At 40.8% G+C, this 13,481-nt stretch overlaps 1 long non-coding RNA gene across 2 annotated transcripts in view; it reads right to left on the bottom strand.

Annotated features, from left to right (window-relative positions):
- The window catches only part of LOC131424960 (uncharacterized), a 28,353-nt gene extending 19,130 nt beyond the window's left edge, over positions 1–9,223 (bottom strand). For both annotated transcript variants that reach the window (XR_009228664.1, XR_009228665.1), the window contains exons 1-2: positions 9,075–9,223; positions 7,953–8,048 (exon numbers count right to left, since the gene is read on the bottom strand). This is a non-coding gene — a long non-coding RNA (uncharacterized LOC131424960). The remainder of the gene's footprint in view (positions 1–7,952; positions 8,049–9,074) is intronic.
- Between the last annotated feature and the right edge of the window lie 4,258 nt (positions 9,224–13,481).

A 13,481-nucleotide genomic window follows, 5' to 3' on the forward strand; every position in this document is an offset into this window, starting at 1 on the left:
TGACCACCAGAGGAAAGCAGAGCCTTTTCAATACAACCCTATGCAACACTGTTTTAGGGAGACTTCCTAAAACTGAGTTCAAAGCTTCTTCAATGTTCCCAAGACAAGTGTGCAAGGTTAGACCTTTTGGGCCAGGATTTGAACACAGAAAATGACTGTGAAGATGAAGATCACAGATTTGGGCATTAGACAAATGGCAGTTGGGATCCTAACTCTCCAGATTACTAACAGCATGACAGTGTGAACTTGAGTAAGTCAATCTAAGTCTTACTTTCCTCATGTGTATAGTGGGATAAAATGAGAACCACCTCACAAGTTTGTACTAATGACCTAATAGATAATTCATGAATACGCCTCAGCACACTGCTGGGGACATACTAAGTGATCAATAAATATTAATGACTATTTTACAAATATTCAATTATGCCCCATACAGCCCCAGTTTTCTCCCATAACCCTGCATATAATCATTTATTAATTTCATTTTTTAAGCACTTACTAATACTAGCTTTGTGTCTCTATGTCAAACTGGATACCAGGGCATGCAAAACTTATTAAGAAAAGAGGTTCATGCCCTAAGTGTCTCATAGACCATCCCAGAAATAATTAATAGATACACCTGAGCCCAGTCAGGGTTAGGAGGTGTTTGGAAGAGGCCTTGATGCCTGAGCAGAAGCAGTGTGCCCTCACTGTGAGGGGCACAGGCCCTGCCCTTGACAGCCTGCCTTCACAGGCTCAGCTCTGCCACCATGAACTCATGCCACCTTGGTCCACTCACTTCATCCTTCGGTGCCTCAGTTTCCTCAGCTGTACTGGAATAAAATGATAAGACTTACAGAATTAAATGAGTTAAAATATGAAATGCAGACCAACACCTGGCTTGTAGTCAAAGTTATTGTTATGACAAGGTTAAGAAAAAGACTCTCCATGCAGTTCAGCCCAGTCCTCTGTCCTTTTTAAAAAATTTTAATTAGATATGCCTGTCTAATTCTTTCTAAGTGGAGAAAGATGGGGTTGTCACGGTTTAGCTGTGGTGTCCCCCAAAAGCTCACAGGTGAGACAATGCAAGAAAGTTTGGAGGAGAAATGATTGGGTTACACACTTAACCTAATCAGTGAATTAATCCCTGATGGGGTTAACTAAGGGGGAACAGGAGGCAGGTGGGGTGTGGCTGGAGGAGGTGGGGCATGGGGAGCATGGCTATGGGGTATATATTTTGTATCTGGAGAGTGGAGTTTCTCTCTCTCTGTTTTCTGATCATAATGGGAGCTGCTTTCTTTTGCCACACTCTTTCGCACAATGTTCAGACTCACCTTGAACCCTGAAGAATAGAATCTGCTATCTATGGATTGAGACCTCTGAAACTGTGAGCCCTTAAATAAACTTTTCCTCCTCTACAGTTGTTCTGTTGGGTACTTTTAGTCAGAGCAAAAATAAAAGCTAACTAAAACAGGGGTAGATGCTCTTAGTTTAACCCTAAGAATACAATATTATTCATGGCTTCTCAGAAATTCATGTGGTCTTCAAAGACTGGTATAGATATTTCTTTATCTTCCTTTTGGGATGCTTCTCAGCAGATGCCAACTCAATACCATGTGAGCAGACAGAAGCCCCTTCTCTTTGGCCCCTGATCCTCCTACCTTCTCCATGATCATTTCCCCAGGGTCCTTCAGCCTGTCATTGTTGTGGGCTAGAGCCAGTAAGTGCCAGCTTTCAGGGCTCCCCACAATTCCTTTCCACTGGGTTCCTGTTTGCAATGCTTCAGGTAGCTCTGACACATAAGTCAGGTAACCTGCCACATAAACCAGCCTCTTCCTGGCTGAAACCAACCACTTCCCATAGAAAAATTTGGGTGTCTAATATGCTAAAAGAAACCCTCTCCACTAAAGGGAGAACAGGGAAAGACAATAGGGGTGGGGGTGGATACAGCATGGAACTTACAGCAAATATATTAAGGAATTTCCTGCTTAATTCCCAATACTGAGGTTTGGCATAGAGAATGGTCTGTGGCTTTCTTTATAAGATCACCTAATGCCAAGTGTAAGCCCTTGAGGTCTAATTTAGGAGGGTTAAGGCTTTAACACAGGATTCACATTGCCTGAGAGCAGCTGGATGGAAACATCATTCCCTAAACCTCATTAGGAGTCTCATCCCAGCAGCACCGGAAGTCTTATCATCTCCTGACTCCATGACTCAGTAGGCCGCCTGGTGCAGTGTATCACCACGGGTGTCACCATGGTGCTCATCACTGGGTGCATTGGGCTCCACCAGCCATATGGTGATTTGAAAGAGTTCTTTTGTAGTTTCATGGTCTGGAAACCATGAAGTCTCCCTTCACATCCTGTGTTGCTAGCTCACTTCAGTTTGGGAAAAGCAGAGGCGGCTAGAGCTGACATTGCCCTTGACACTGTTGAAGAAGCCTTATGAACGGATGGCTTCCATCACTCAAGTAGGACTATCTTAACTTGTTAAGGCAGGTGGGTAGGGATCAGAAGTTTAGAAGCACTTATCAGCAAGCACCATTCTGGAACAATGAATACGTGCCAGACAGAGTGTTAGCTGCTTGAGATACAGAGATAAGGAAGACAAATAGCTGAGTGTATTTGGGATGAACGATGAGGAAAACGGAGATCACAGTAAAGCTGGAAAAGAGCATAGGAAAAGGGGATTTGGAGGAGGCCATGGGAGCTAAGAGAACCAGAAATAGCTTCCCCAAAATAAGCTGAAGTTGAGCTGTAAAAGAAGGGTATAATTAATTGAGCACCCACTAAGCCTAAGTCCTGTGCTTAATGTTATTTCAACTCATTCTTTCATCAAAGTCACACAGCTAAGTAGCAGAGCTAAGGTTTGAGTTCAGATGAGTTTGAACCCAAGTTCCTTCTACTCCATCCCACCACTGAGGAACTAGGCAGGCCTGGGCACAAGGGTTGGGGAATGGGAAGGGACTAGCCTGCCCTAGTGATGGGAAACAACCAAGGATTCCCAGCCAATCAGAAAGGGCAGGGAAGAAATTCCTGTTCGTGTCTGCAGCAGAAATATGGTGCGGTTTGCTGCTGAGCCCTGAAGAGGCCTTAGAATCCTCAACCCAGAACTGCAGAATCAGTGTGGATCAAATGGGAAACTACTGTCAAATGGAATAACGAGAGAAGGTCTGGAAGAGGCACCGAGGTCTGAAGGAACCTCACGGAGCCTAAGGTTCAGGAAGGATAATTTTTCTCAGTTCTCAGTTGCCTTAGGGAGACTGAAACGTTTGAGTCTAAAATGTTGAGGTTGGTGCTTACTTAAAGAACAGGACCTGAGTTCAGAGCAGGATGACTTTTCTTTGGGGCTGAAATCTCACTATTAGCTACCACTAAACACTTGACTACTCCCCATATATTTCCCCTTTCCTCTCCTCTCCTCTTCTCTCCTCTTCTCTCTCTCTCTCTTCCTCCTTCTCCCTCTCCCCCCACCTCAGTACTGGGGATTAAACTCAGAGATGCTCTCAGATGGAGCACTATTCTCCAGCATATATAAAGAACTAAAAAAAAATTAACACAAAAAAACCCCCAAATAACCCAATCAATAAATGGGCTAAGGACTGAACAGACACTTCACAGAAGAAGAAATGCAATTGATCAACAAATATGAAAAAATGTTCATCATCTCTAGCAGTTAGAGAAATGCAAATCAAAACTACTCCAAGATTTCATCTCACTCCAGTCAGAATGACAATTATCGAGAATACAAGCAATAATAAATGTTGGCAAGGATGTGGAGAAAAAGGCACACTCATACATTGCTGGTGGGACTGCAAGTTGGTGCAATCACTCTGCAAAGCAGTGTGGAGATTCCTCAGAAAACTTAGAATGGAGCCACCATTTGATCTAGTTATCCCACTCTCCGGTTTATATCCAAAGGACTTAAAATCGGCATACTCTATTGACACAGCCACATCAATGTTTATAGCAGCTCAATTAACAATAGCTAAACTATGGAAGTTCCAACCTAGGTGCCCTTCAACGATGATTGGATAAAGAAAATTGTGGTACATATGCACAATTGAATATTACTCAGCCTTAAAGAAAGAAATTATGGCATTTTCAGGTAAATGGATAGAACTAGAGAATATCATGTGAAGTGAAATAAGCCAATCCCCCAAAATCAAAGGACAAGTGTTTTCTCTGATAGTGGATGCTTATCCATAGTTGGGGGCTGAATAGGAAAGAATGAAGGATCTTTGGATTGTGCAGAGGGGAGTGAGGGGAGGGGTGGGGTGGTGGGGATGGGAAGGACGGTAGAATGAGATAGACACTATTACCCCATTTACATGTATGATTATACTACCAGTGTGACTCAGCACCTATGTTCCATTTGTATGCAATGTGTCAAAATGCATTCTACTGTCATATATAACTAATTAGAATAAAAAAACCCCAGAGTGCTTGACTCCTGAGATACATCCTCAACCCCAACCTTTTTGTTAATTTTTCACTTGACACAGGTTCTCACTAAGTTGCTCAGAGCCTCTCTAAATTGCTGAGGCTGTCTTTGAACTTGCAATCCTCCTGCCTCAGCTTTCAAAACTGCTGGGATTACAGGTGTGCACCACTGTGCCTAGCTCCAAATCCATTTCTTTTGAAAAACATAAGAACTGCTCAAAATTGACTTTGCATTGAAAAAAAAAATAGCTGAACAGATTCTCACCAGCTGTTGGCTTTGCTCTCCTCTTCAATTAAAGCAAGCTAAATGTAGAAAAGACGTTAAAGGCTCTTCACCTTGGATTGAAACCTTTATGTTAGTTGAGCTAACCTGGAACATCACTGTGATCCAGTAAGAACTTTGATTAAAAACCTGCAATATTTTCTGTCTCAATACTTACTGAGCACTTGGCTGATGTTTGATGCCCAGTTGGGATTAATCTTCATTTCCCATTAAGAGGAACAAGTATTTCTCAGGCAAGTATTTTTTTGGCTGACCGCAATATCTTTGCAATATCTTTCCAGGGGTTCTCATGGGCTTCAATGTCTGATAGTCAAAAATCATATGTAAATGAATTTCTATCCATTTTATCAAGGGAATTGTTTCCTCCATTTGTAATCTTTTCCCTGAGATTTTATTCTTCTTGCTGGAAATAAAAGTCAGAGGGTATTCAGGCCGTATTTATAACTTTAAGATCAACTCTCAGGGGAACTGGGGTAGTGTGCTCGCCTAGCATGCATGAGGTACTGTGTTCAATTCTCAGCACCACATAAAAATAAAAATATAGTGTCCACCTAAAACTAAAAAATAAATATTTTTAAAAAGATCAACTCTCTGATGAAAACAGAAGCAAATTCCAGATGAGAACCTATTTTTTTTTTCCCAAGAGCATTGCAAAGTCCACTATTCCTAAGTTGTCACACACACACAGCGGAGCCTTCCATGAAAGCCCTACAACATCAGTTGCCTAGGTCACCATCAAATCACCAAGCCAGATTGGAGTCTTCAATGTGTGAGGAGAAGGCCTTCCAGGATAGTGGGCAGTACACTCTCTCCCTCTCATTCCCCACCTCCAGACAAGGTCTAAGGCTGCCATCCAAGGTTCATGGAAGTCTACTTTCAGGTCCACACAGACCTAAAAGTCCTCTTTTTCCCTTAAATCTTATGCAAGGACTCTCATATCTCCACGAGTCTATTACAAAATTAACAGCAGTAAACAGCACTGACTTGTTTTCTGGTTGCTACTACATGGTTCACCGGATGCTTCCTGGCCTGAATTTTGAACATCACTTGATCTAAGCGCCCACTCCTTAGGACCACCGTGAAACAGAAACTCACATACTTACCATGACTTTCATTTAGGATAGTCGTAGTGGAAAATTCTACTATATGGTTCTCCTAAGAGGCTGCACACAAACTGAGACAGAAAAATCAATAAATATGCCTTCACTGAACAATTAATTGTATGTTTATAAAAGCACTCCTAGGTATAGGTCCCAAAGAATTGAAAGTATTTCTCCAAAAAAAACCTTGTAAAATGAATGCTCATAGCAGCATATTTATTACAGCCAAAAAGTTAGAAACAACCTAAATGTCCATGGATGAAAAAATAGACTAATATACCGTGGTATATCCATACAATGGAACAGTATTCAGCCAAAAAAAAAGATATGATATATTAATACATGAAACAACATGGTTTAACCTCATATAAGTAAAAAAAGGTCTACACAAAATGTCACATATTTTATGATTCCATTTATACAAAATATCCAGAATAGGTAAATACGTAGAGACAGAAAGTAGATTAGTGGTTGTCAGGAATTGGAGAGGAGGCAGAAGTGTGGATAGACTGATCAATGGGTACAGGAGTCAAATATTTTTGAACTACACAGAGGGTATGGCTGCACAACATTGTGAGTATCCTTAATGCTCCTCAATTGTGCACATTAAAAATGTATAATTCTATTTTATGTGAATTTTTCCTCAATAAAAAATAGTAGTATAAGAAAAATTATAGAACTGGGGGATAGCTCAGTGGTAGAACACTTGCTTAGCATGTGCAAGACCCTGGGTTTAATCTCCAGTACAGAAAGAAAAGAAAAGTTATAAAAAAGAAAAATATTACCCTATCAATCCGACACCCCATATATGTATACTGTTCAAATCTTTTTCTATTTTATGGTAATAACTTATACTCCATCTATAATTTATATAGTAATTACTAGTATCTATTTTTCTAACAGATTAGTAATAGTTATTACTAATAGTATAGTTAATAGTAGTAATAACTTTTACTCCATATATAATTTAACTTAATGTGATTTCCAAAGTATTAGCTGTATTATTTGTTTCTTAAACTCAAATTACAGGTAAAGCTTCTTATATATATTTAGAATTGCTTTTTACTCTCTTATTATAGGGTCTTGATTTTTAACATCTGGGCAGCCATCTTAAATGTTAGCCACCATCTTATGAGATAAGTTTCGCTTTCCTGTACTTCCTCTTGAACTCACCCCATCCCCGTTAGTGACCTACCCCAAGATACCATAACCCTAAGCCAATCCTAGAAGGACAGGACCCCTTGACTCTGGAATGCCCCATGGTGCCATGGACCTACTCCAATCCCAGGCTATTCCCACCCACCTTGATCTGATGCAAGCACCCCGAGCCTGGCCCACAGCACCAGAGCCACACCTCCAAACCCCTGCCCCACAAAAGCTCAAGGCCCAAACATCTCGGGGGGCCTCTCTCCACTCTATAGAGGGGTGACCTTTATTTTTCAGCTTTGACAAACTTTCGTGTGGCTCTCTGCCTGGTCTCTGTCCTTCATTTCTTGCTCACCCATCTCTCACTTTCTCACTTTCCTTTCAATTATAGTAATTTATAAAGGACACCTGCATACGAGAGAAATATTTTACATACATCCTTGCCAGCATTGACTACTAATGACTGGTTTCCTTAAAAAGAGAAAGTATTACATTGTTATTTTAATTCTATTTCATTTGATTGTTAGTAAGGTTGTTACCCTGCAACTTTTTGTTTTGTTTGCTTTGAAATAAAAAAGAAATGTTTAGTACAGACTTCACTTTGTTTTTCTTGGAGTAGATTGAAGCTAGTCATTATTAACTTGGGGAGAATCCAAAAAATAAATGCTTTAAAAGACTAGACTAGACACAGTTGTCCCTGAAGGAGGAATTAGAGAATTGGAAGATTGATATGATCAAATTACTTAGAATGCAATACTGAGCAGAGATCAAAAACTTGAAAGAAAAGAACACAGAAGATAAAATTTTAAAATTTGGACAAAAATTGAATAGCCAGGATTTGACCTTGTACCATGTGGCTGAATATCTATCAGGCCTTTGCCTTCCTGTCTGATGCAGGAATAGCTGTTGTTTAGCCCCTGTCACTGATAATAGTCAAAACTAAAACAGACTGGAATGGGTTTACTCCTAAGGTGTACACTTCTCTGTTTTATACACAGTCACCTGATTACACCCCAGGATGTATATCGGGGAGGAGCTGGGGCACTAGCGGCTGCTTGGTCTTTCTTCTTCAGGAATTGGTAGAGGTTAGTTCCAACTCTGAAAATTAAAAATAATAGCAATACAAATGTTTTGTAAATGTTTAACATTGTTGTGTTTGTAAGTAATGTGACATGAAGCTACCAAGCTCATGCTAACTTCATGATACCATGGCTTGTTCAGAAGTCACTGGGTGGGGCTGGGGTTATATCTCAGTGGTAGAACACTTGCCTAGCATATGTGAGACACTGGGTTTGAGCTCAGCACTGCATATATATAAATAAAATAAATGTCTATCAACAACTTAAAAAAATAGAATCTTAAAGAAAAAGTCACTGGGGATAAGACATGGGACCACATCACTGACTGGCTTGAGACCCCCACCCATGGCCTTTCTGCTCCTTGACTTTGCCCCCTTGCTAAAGTATCCCTTTTCAGCAAAGCAATGAATGACTCTATAAAGGGAGCTACTTAGGATGCCATTGAACGTTGCCCAAGATTCATCTTGCCTGTGTTCTTTGGTAAATTCAGATACCAATCTCACAAATTAATAAGACTGTCTGGAAGTCTGTCAGGTGGCAACTTGTCAAGGTGCATGATACCCTCCTCTCTTTCCTATTTTAGAGTAAAAATAGCAGCAAAAATGGGTTCAACTTCAGGGTGTGAAAGGAAATGCTGTGATTGAGCGGCATGGAATTTGTTCAAGTAGTGACTGCATGACAGATGAGCTCCACTTCCAGAGAGAGGGAACTATTTTCTCTGTGGTCATTTCTCAGGCCTTCAATGCCTAATTGTGATGCAGGGCACTGGTTGTCACTCTATCACACAGAGCCACAATGTCTTAGAGGTCAATTCTGCCCTCCAACCAGCATAACACTGTCCATATCTAATTAATATTAGAGTTAAATTAAAATGTCATTTGGAAACAGTGTCTTAATTTTAAATTTAGTTTGTAAATACACTGGTGTAAAGAGGAAAAAAAAACCCTGATATAACCTATAACCAGTAGGTTTGAGTCCCAAATTTAATTTCTGCAATCTGCATTATTTTAAGCTAGACACTTATTTTGCTTCTCATATTTCTTACCTGAAAAATTGAAATGATATCTGATTCTGCCGCAGTCTGGCTGGGCACAAATCATGAGCCACTGAAGCAGGAACAAACTTTATTTTTAAACTGCAGGAAAACACTTCACACAGCTCCCGGGGAATCCTCCCCAACGCGCCACGAGGCCTGTCCAGCAACCCCCAGCCGGAAAATTCTCTCCTGGAAATCCCTCCTCCTGCACGTCCCCAACCAATGGGAACTCTCGGGGAATCCCCGGAAATCCCCATGAGAACTCCAAAATAGTGCGAGAACTCAAAAGTTGCGGCAGAGGCGGATAGTAATGCCTTGCCTGTCAATCAATACTGTTGGCAAAATGCCAGGGGCCATACAGACTCGGCCGTGGCTCTCAGCATGATTCTTCCACTGAAGGCTCTGAGGATCACATGTGGGGGCCAGAAGGGGTATGACAATAATCTGTGTAAAAGGTGGTAGTTTTTTAGTAATAAGAAGTCTTTGGACTCTGGAAATACGGTAAAGGTAGCATTTGCTGAATGATAATGTGAATGAGAGAAAGGGAAGAATCAAACAGGATGCCAAGCCAGGCATGATGGCACATGCCTGTAACCCCAGGAGCTCAGAAGGCTGAGGCAGGAGGATCACAAGTTCAAGGCCAGCCTCAGCAGCTTAGCAAGGCCCTAAGCAACTTAGGGAGATCCTGTCTCAAAATAAAAAATAAAAAGGGCTGGGGATGTGACTCCATAGTTAGTGTCCTTGGGTTCAATCCTTGGCACCAAACAACAACAACAAAAAAAAACCCAAGATTTTCAGCCTGAGCAACTAGAAGACAGAGCTACAAGGGCAAAGGCTACAAAAGCAGAGTAAGAGAAAGAAAGTTTATGAACAAGGAGAAGCAAAGCCAGGAGATGGGACCAGAGTCCTAATGAACATTTAGCCCTTCAACAAGATCTGAGCATGGCCTTGTCCTCTGATCATGCTATCCCTATAACATTCTCCCCTCTTACTCAAGCTAATCAGATTGGTTTCCATCACATAAGCCTGAGGGCCCTTGCTGACCCACATGCCATATTGTCTACATGCCCAATAATTGTACAGGCCCTTGGGGAAGTGGTGGGGACAAGGCACCACTGTGCTCCTGGAACAGCTCACAGTTTGTATAAGTCAGGGCTCCAACAGGGCCATTGTATGTGTGCCTATGTATATTTAAATACACATGTGTCAGAGACAGAGAGATTGATCTATTTTAAGGAATTGGCCCACCTAAATGTGGAGGTTGGCAAGTCCAAAATCCTCAGGGTTAGGACTCAAAACTGGAAACCCAAGAAAGAGTAGATGTTGTAGCTGGAGCCCGAAGGTGACCTGGAGTCAGAATTCCCTCTTCCCTGAATGCACAAGAAGAGACCCACCCACATGATGGAAGGTGACCTGCTTTACTCCAAGACTACTGATTTAAGCTTTAATCTCATCTAAAAATCACCTTAACAGAAACTCTAGGCTAGTATTTGACCAAATATCTGGGTACTATGGCCTAGTCACATTTGACACAAAATGAACACCACAACGTCTAACAGGGGAGGAAGACACGTCAACAAATACCTTCTTAGGATAACTAGTGTTCCATCTTGATTCATATTAGAATCATCTGGAGAGATTTTTTTAAAATACTGATTCCTAGACACCACCCCAGAACAATGGCATCGGGAGCTCAAGGGTGAAGCCAAAGCCAAGGTATATTTGCAAAGCAATCCAATGATTTTAATATATAGCTGTGGTTGAGAAGCAGTATCTTATGAGCTCAAAATGGAAAGAAAATGCACTGGGAGAACAGAGGGAGCAATTAACACTGCTTGGGTCATTGCAAACGGCTTCAAGGAGAGGGTCTTGGATTTGAAAGATCAGCAAGAACTGAAGTGGGGGAAGCAGAAGAGGAATGTCATTCCTGACATCATGAAAAGCACGGACCATGCCACAGATCCATGAAAAGGTATGTAGGGAATGAAGTCTGATGGATAAAGCTTATTGTAACACACACAGACACACTTGTACACACACAAGCATGCACATACACACCTATGAAAAAACAGAGCAATTCAAACATACACAGTTTATCTCCTACTGTTGGGATGAGGCTTGCTAATAATCTGAATTTACAAATGGATATGGTCAATGGATGCAAAGTTACAAAGAGTGTGTTACAAAGAGTACGTTGTGGTGTTTTCTTGCATAGTAGGGGGATTATTAAAAATAATGTATATTTCAAAACAACAATAAGGGAATTTTCAATGTCTGCACCACAAAAAAAATGATAAATGTTTGAGATGATAGATATGCTAATGACCCTGATTTGATCATTACACAATGAATACATGTATCAAAACATCATTCTGCACCCCATACATAGGCAGAATTTTTATGTGTCAAATAAGTGTTGTGCATTCAAAATAAAATTAAAAATTAAAAGCAAGAAAGGATGGAAATTATTTGGAGATACGTTTTTATTGGCCAGGAAAATGAAATGAGGAAAGATTCAAGAGTGAAAATTGCTAAAAAAGCATTTGCTTACATATCTCTGTTTACCTATAGGAATTTTAATATTGTACAAAACTGTGGCAAGCACAATTACTCATCTGTGAACCCCACCAGGATATAACATTTTACATGCAACCTGGGCTGATTGGGGTTTTTTGGAGAGATTTGTTCCCTCCCCAGCTTTCCAGCCAAGTTGCTCACAGCTCTCCCTCTGTGCCTCTTCCATACTTTAGCAGAAAAAGCAAGCAGATTCACCATCCTGCTTTTTGCTTCAGTGGAATGGCTCATCTCATTCTCTACCAAGATGGTCCCATGCTTTGCCCTCACCCCTCATAGGTAGCTCCGACTCATTCTTAGTACCTTGACTCAGATACCCCTCTTCCAGGAAGCCTTCCCTAAAGGTAAAGGCTTGGTTTGGGTCTTAAAGATCCTCTAGCCTGTAAGTACAGTCAGGATGCTTGATGCTTTTCTTCTTTCTTTTTTGGGTATGCAGCAAAATTTTTATGGTTTTATTTCTTCCTAATTCTGTAGCACAGGTCTAAATGAGATACAAAATGTTTATGTCATTTCACAGACTGTGTAACAACTGGAATCCTCTGTTGTCCTTATTTTGTAGGAAACAGATTTGAAAGATTGTGGCAAATGGGTGTTTGTTTTTCTTGGGGACTCCAGGAAACATTGAAGAGGGCTTTAGAAACAACACTCTGGGCTGCAGCAGGTGGTGTTATTCCAGAGAAGATTTTAGGCATTAATCAGGATGGTAACAGTAGAATCAGCTGTGTGTCTCCTCTCTAGGTGGTGAAGCTGCTGGAAGGATGCCAGGCTGTTGCATGGACACATCCTAGGCTCACAAGAAACACAGAATTGGATCCCAAGAGGCCGTTTAAGGGAGAGAGAGGTTTGTTAGCCATCTAGCTCTTAACCAGAAGTGCAAAACCTCTCATAAACATTGATTTCCTTTCTCCCTGGAGTTCTCTGTGGCAGAAGACAGAGAGAGCACTAAAGTTCTAACAGAGTAGGGAATTTTTGACCTGGAGTTGGGCAGCCACAAGTGGTGTGATTTTTTTTTTTTTTTTTTTTTTTTTTATGATGGGGCATTGGAACTGTCATTTGGGACAAGAACAGTTGAAAAGAGTGCCTTGATGCTTCAAGAAAGTAAATGAACAGATAGGAAGGTGTGCATGGTAAGATGCTAAGCAAAAGTGTAACAAAGTTGTTGCCATGTGTCATAGCATTCTAATTCTATTTCAAAACAGGAACAAATGCTGCTTCAAAAAAATAGAACAAAAAAACTTTGTGAGGAATATCGTCCACCTTTTAGTTTTTAGTAGTAGTCAGCTGTGAATGTTGAGACTACAGGTAATAGTTTTTCTTGCTTCCATTTTTTTTTTTTTTTGGTATCTAATATATTTTCTGTATGGAGCACTAATGACTTTTATAATAGAAAAGCAGTAAACTTTATTAAATAATCATAAATAAATAATAGTAAATGAAACATGAGTCCCTGTGTTCAGGGAGAGGGCACTGGCTGCCCCTGGAGACCTGGGTCCCCGTTAAGCTGTGAATTTGCAGAGTAAGAATGTGGGCAAAGTCATTTCTTTGTCAATTTAACAACTAAAAAAAGATAATAATTCGGTGTTATTTAATTCTTAATACCAATGTTGTTGGACCTTTCTCTTTAGAAAAGTGAGAAGGTACTTCAGGCGTCTGCTGTAGCGCATAATCATTAAGTGGGGGGCCCACAATGTCCTCTTTATACCCACAAACTCATACTTTTCATCCTTGGTGATTTTCTTAAAGACTGTGGGTGGACTTCCACTGAGCACATGAACGAGGTTTGTGGACGTTGTCATTCCACCAGAGATTCAATCCTTAGCCTGATGTAGGACCCCCAAACTC

Source organism: Marmota monax, unplaced genomic scaffold (genome assembly GCF_021218885.2).
Source record: "Marmota monax isolate L192 unplaced genomic scaffold, Marmota_monax_Labrador192_F-V1.1 WCK01_AAM20220418_F8-fsc00003, whole genome shotgun sequence".
In the NCBI taxonomy this organism is placed as follows: Eukaryota; Metazoa; Chordata; class Mammalia; order Rodentia; family Sciuridae; genus Marmota; species Marmota monax.